Genomic DNA, 6,000 nt, shown 5'->3' on the forward strand with positions numbered 1-6,000 from the left:
ACAAGACTTGGACTCTAGCCACTTATTATAAAGACTTTCAAGATACAGCCTAAGTTTTCAATCTCATGACTCATTCCTGCCTTCCCCAGATCAGGCGCCTCCAAGTTTTGAAACATCAGGAGTTATAGAGGACGAATTAGTTCGTTTCTCTCATATGTTCATGTAGGGGGAGATAATGAAGTTGTAACTTCCTTTTCTCTACCTAAAAAATTAGTTTCAACCTTACATCTGTCAATGTTTCCACTCCTGTTCTCTTTGACCTTTTGAATTTTTTTTTCTATTTCATTACTTTAATTTTAATGGAGTTAGGAAAGGAGAGTATATAAACACATGTGATCAATTTATGCAGGATTTAACTAAAACCTACTGTTTTATAAGCTTTAATTAACACTGCCTGCAACATGGGTGGGGGAGGGAGAGAGAGAGTGGCTATACACATAGCCAGGGAGAACTAGAACTTACAACTGAAGATCATGGTCAGATATCAGAGGGAAAAGGGGACATCAAAGACAAAATCTATATATGTAACTGAGTGAAATGGTGATATCAAGTGAGGAGAATAAAGAAAAAATATTGAAAGCAAGGAGAACAATGGTTTGACATAAGCATATTGAAATTCCCTTGGACATAAGACATAGTAACTAATAGAAAACTGGATATACAAACATTTAGATTGGAACTATAATGAAAATATAGGAATATTTAGCCATTAAGTAATAGCTAAAGTGTTGAGATTGGGAAATATTACTCAGAATTTTATTTGCCATGGGAAAGGTGGAATTCCAAAGAACAATGTTGTACAAGAAACAGGAAGACAAGCTATCAAAGAAAAAAGGGAGAGAATAGGTAGGAGGAAAAGTAAGAGAATTGTGAGATAAAAGATGAGAAGTGTGGTACAGAAGAGTAGTTGGAAGAAATTCAACTGTTTCAAACTCTGCTGAGACCAAAGAAGATAATGGTAATTGATTTAATAGTTTATAAAGTAAGTGATGATCTTTTTAAAAGAGTCAATATGGATGGGGAGAACAACACTTCAGTGGTTTGAAAAATAAAACAAAAATAAATTCTTTCAGGAACTTATGGGGAACTCAAATACACCAGGAAATGACTCTATGGCAAAAGTGGCTTTCAAACAAGGGGAAAATGGATGATTAAAAATAATTGGGGAATAATTGGATAGCCATTCAAAAAAACAAATTGGTTGTACACTATTGCAGTTTACAATGAGGGTAACCTAAATAAATTCCAGAAGGATCAAAGGTTTAAAGGTAAAAAATAAAACTGAAACAGTACCAAAGTAAACTCAAGTAAAGTTATTTATAATCATGTAATGAGGAAGTAAGCAGCACCCAAAATCTAGGAACCATAAAAAAACTGTTAAGTCTGATTATATAAAAAACTATAACTCTGTACTTCAAAAATACCACAAAGTCAAATGGCATTTGATAAACAAGGAAAAAAAAAAGTCATCATATACATGACAGACAACAGAGGTCTAATGATTTTAAAATAGACACACAACTAATAAATAAACAATAGAACACTATTGTAAAGCTGAGCAAGTAATACAAACAAGAAGGACACATAAAAGAAATACAAATCACTAATAAAAAGAAAAACAATTTTAGAGGAGAAACCAAGATGGCGGCATAGGTTAAACACCTAACCTACAGCCTGGCACAACAATTTCAAAAATACAACTAAAAGTCAAAACGGACATCATCCAGAACCACAGGAAAGCTGGCTGACTGAAATGCCAACAACTAGAAGGAAAGAGAAAACCACAAGAAAAATCAGAGGAGCCGTAAAAGCCTGAGGTATGGAGACACGGGCGGAGACACGAGCAAGCGCTCGTGCAGGGAGGACGGAGACGGAGAGGAAGGGGCGGCTGATGGCCTGGCCGGCATTCTCTAGCAGGAAGGAGATAAAAGCTCCAGATTGCGCTGAACCCCAGCTCCGACTGCACTGAACCCCAGTTCCGGGCAAAACCCTGGGAAGCCAGGCTCATGCTGGGAGAATCTGGGCTGTGGAGAGGAAACACAGAGGACTGGCGAAAGGCAGAGCTCCGGAGGCGCACACATGAATGCGCGCAGAGGATGGACTGTTGCCTGTGCCACTGAATTGCCCTGGCGGGAAGGAGACAAAAGCTCCGGACCGTGCTGAACCCCAGTTCCGACTGCACTGAACCCCAGTTCCAGGTGACCCTGGGAAGCCAGGCTCATACTGGGATAATCTTGGCTGTAAGCCAGAAATGCAGAGAAGCAGCAAAAGGCAGAACACCGGAGGCGCGCACGGTAATGCGCGCAGAGGATGGTCTGTTGACTGTGCCACTGAATTGCCCTGGTGGGAAGGAGACAAAAGCGCCAGACTGCACTGAGCCCCAGTTCCGACTACACTGAAACCCAGTTCCGGATTCCCAGATTCATTGGGGGAGAGACTAGACTGTTTGGCAGCGGGCGAAACTCCAGGGCGCTTTTCTTTCAGAGGGGTTTGCAGGGAGTACAGAGGGACACTGAGACACAGGAACCTCATAGGGCGGGGCTGATGGGAAACCAAGGCTGTAGGCTCCACCCTGAAACTCCGCCCCATCCAAGCTGAGCACAGAGGCTTTTACAATTTTGCAAGTCTAGTTGAATAAGGCTGTCTCCCAGCATAGACACAGCTGATCCTCACAGCCAATTGGACTGGAGGTCAAATCCTCCCAGTGTACCAACAGCAATCAAGGCTTAACAACACCAAGACTTTGCACTCAGCCCACAAAGGGGGGTATCAAGAGCGACCACCTAGGGAGATTGGGGAAGCTGAGCTATAGGGAGGCAGCCAAAAGGTGAAGACACCGAAGCAGGTCACGAATAGAAGGGATGAAGGAAAGTAAACTAATGGACGACACAGTGTTCAGAACCACATTTATAAGGTTACTTAAGAATCTTCTGGAGGACCAAGATGGCGGCATAGGGCAGAGGACTGATTGTTGCCTACCACAACGATTTTGAAACTACAACTGAAAAACAGAGCAGACACCATCCAGAACAATGGCCGGAGGAATTGCTGAGAAGGAATTGACTGATGGGAGTTGGGATCGGGAAGACGAGGCCCCGCTGGGTCCCAGATCCAGGTGCGCTCGCCCGACAACTGGTCGCCGCTGCAGACCCGAGTGCCGCCGCAATGACCTCGGACCAGCCCGCCGCCACGCACCGGGTGCACCGGAGCTTCGCAGAGCCTGCCGCCCAGCGAGTTCCACGGCAGCCGCCCCGGAGCTTTGAGAAAATGGCTGAAGGAATTGCTGAGAGGGAATTGACCGACAGGAATTGGGATCATAAAGACAAAGCCCCACTGGGTCCCAGGTCCTGGTGAGGCCGCGTGCCCCTGGGTCCGGGCAAGGCCATGCGCCCCTGGGTCTGGGTGAGGCCACGTGCCCCTGGATCCTACTGAGGCCGCGTGCCCCTGGGTCCGGGTGAGGCCACGCGCCCATGGGTCCGGGCAAGGCAACGCGACCCTGGGTCCAGGTGTAGCTGGGTCCCGGGTCCGGGTGAGGCCGCGCGCCCCTGGGTGTGGGCGAGGCCACACCCCCCTGAGTCCAGGTGAAGCTGGATACCAGGTCCGGGTGAGGCCGTGCGCCCCTGGGTCCGGGTGAGGCTGTGCGCCCCTGGATCCAGGTGAGGCTGGGTCCTGGGTCTGGGTGAGGCCATGCACCCCTGGGTCTGGATGAGGCCACCCGACCCTAGGTCTGGGTGTAGCTGAATCCCGGGTCCAGGTGAGGCCATGCGCCCCTGGATCTGGGTGAGGCTGGGTCCCAGGTCCGGGTGAAGCTGGATCCCGGGTCCAGGTGAGGCCGTGCATCTCTGGGTCCAGGTGAGGCTGGGTCCCAGGTCCGGGTGAGGCCACGCGCCCCTGGGTCTGGGAGAGGCCATGCGCCCCTGGGTCCAGTTGAGGCTGGGTCCCGGGACCGGGTGAGGCCGCATACCCCTGAGTCCGGGTGAAGCCGTGCCCCTGCGTACGGGCGAGACCAAACCAGAGGGAGTCGGACCTGCATTACCACCATTTGTCCACCATCCAGAGCTGAAAAGTCAGTGCCGACATGTACACATAAGTAACTGGTGGACATTGAAATTGGGTCTCAAAAGAACTGTTGGTCCAGAAAGAAAGTTACTACAGACTGATTCATTTGCCTGTCAGCATAACTATTATTGCTCGTCTCACATTCGGTTCTTATAAGTATATTTCTAGTGACACATGATCTCACTCATCTAGGGGAAATGATGAACAACATATACTGATGAACAAGAACAGACCCAGAAACAAGGAGGCATGGATCAGACTGTCGGGCCTCAGAGGGTGGGTAGGGGAGGGTAGGGGTAGGGGGGAGAGATCAACCAAAGGACTTGTGTGCATGCATACGAACCTAACCAATGGTTAAGGACAACAGGGGGGTGGGGACATCCGTGGGGAGGGGTGGGGGTTGGGAATGGGGGGGATGAGGACAAATATGTGACACCTTAATCAATAAAGAAATTTTTTTAAAAAAGAATCTAACCAAAAAAAAAAACAACAATTTTAAATGAGGCATTGCTTTCACTTATGAAATTCACACACACTCACATACACACACACACACAAAGTCTGTTTATGTCCATTATTAGTGACAGGGAATTTAGATTTGAGGGTAATATTCACTTTCATTCTACATTCTTCTGTTGAATTTATTTCAAAATTTAAAAAACAAGGAAGATCCAGCAAAATGAGTAAGAAGGGAGTGGCCATGACATAGAGGACACCAAGAAGATGTAGTAACCTAGAATGTAAAATAAAGTGTTAATTGTATGAAGAAAGGAGTAATCCAGTTTGTCAGATACTCCAACCTGTGTCACTGAAGTTCTACCCTGAAAAACTGAGACATGAGAACTTGATAGAGGTCACTGGACACCTTGATAAGAGTGGTTTCTTTGGAATGGTGGAGAAAAAGTTTGATTAGTGTGGGTTTACTAGTAAGAAAGAATGAGAGGAAACAAGTACACACAATACTGACAGAGTATTGTGCTTTAATAAGGAGCAGAAAAATAAGTGGTAGTCGGACAGGGATATAAGGTGGAAATAAATAATTTTTGTTTTATTATATTTTTATAACATGAAATACTAGAGCAGGTAAATCTGAAAAGCATGACATTAAATAAAAATGTAAACTGAAAAAGTGTAATACTATGCAATAAATTTCAAAAGCATGTAAGATAATACCATATGTATATGTATATATAGACACATTATATGTATATACACTGAGTAGCCAGATTATTATGATCTCAGTGTATATCCTATATAATAAAAGGCTAATATACAAATTGTCCCCTCAACCAGGAGTTCGACCAGCAGGCCGGCCAGCCAACCGCCCATGTCCCCTCTCCCTGGCCAGGCTGGCCGGACCCCACCCATGCACGAATTCATGCACTGGACCAATATTAAGGTATTATGTAGCTAAGTGGTGGTTCTATTGGTCTCTGTACTTTTATGTGTGTTTGAAATACTTAAAAAGAAACAAAAACGTATAATACATTTTCTCTTCCCTAAAGTTAAGAGGTATGTAGATGAGCAGACAAGACATAACATATAAAGGTCAGCATTTAAAAAATAAATGTTTTCAAAGACTGAAAGAAAAAACAGGACAAAAATATAACCAAGCATGCATTGTAATTTAAAAACCACACTTCTCCATGGCCATGATACTCTCATGAATACTAGTAAAAGGGAAACACCACATTACTCAGAGCACATACCTGAGAGATTTAAATGTGGTTTTGCCCTTAAAAATTCTACTGAGCTCACCAGAAATAAAACTGACAAGACTCTTTCTGATAGTTGAGATATGTTGCATAACTTCAACCAATTGTACTCTTAAGCATTTATTGTAAGTAATTCACAAATATTATATTTCTCAAGTACTTATCAAATAGATGATAATTCAAAGAGAGAGATTCCAGTTTATGATTTAGCATTTAATTAAAATCT

This window comes from Eptesicus fuscus, chromosome 1 (assembly GCF_027574615.1).
Source record: "Eptesicus fuscus isolate TK198812 chromosome 1, DD_ASM_mEF_20220401, whole genome shotgun sequence".
NCBI lineage: Eukaryota > Metazoa > Chordata > Mammalia > Chiroptera > Vespertilionidae > Eptesicus > Eptesicus fuscus.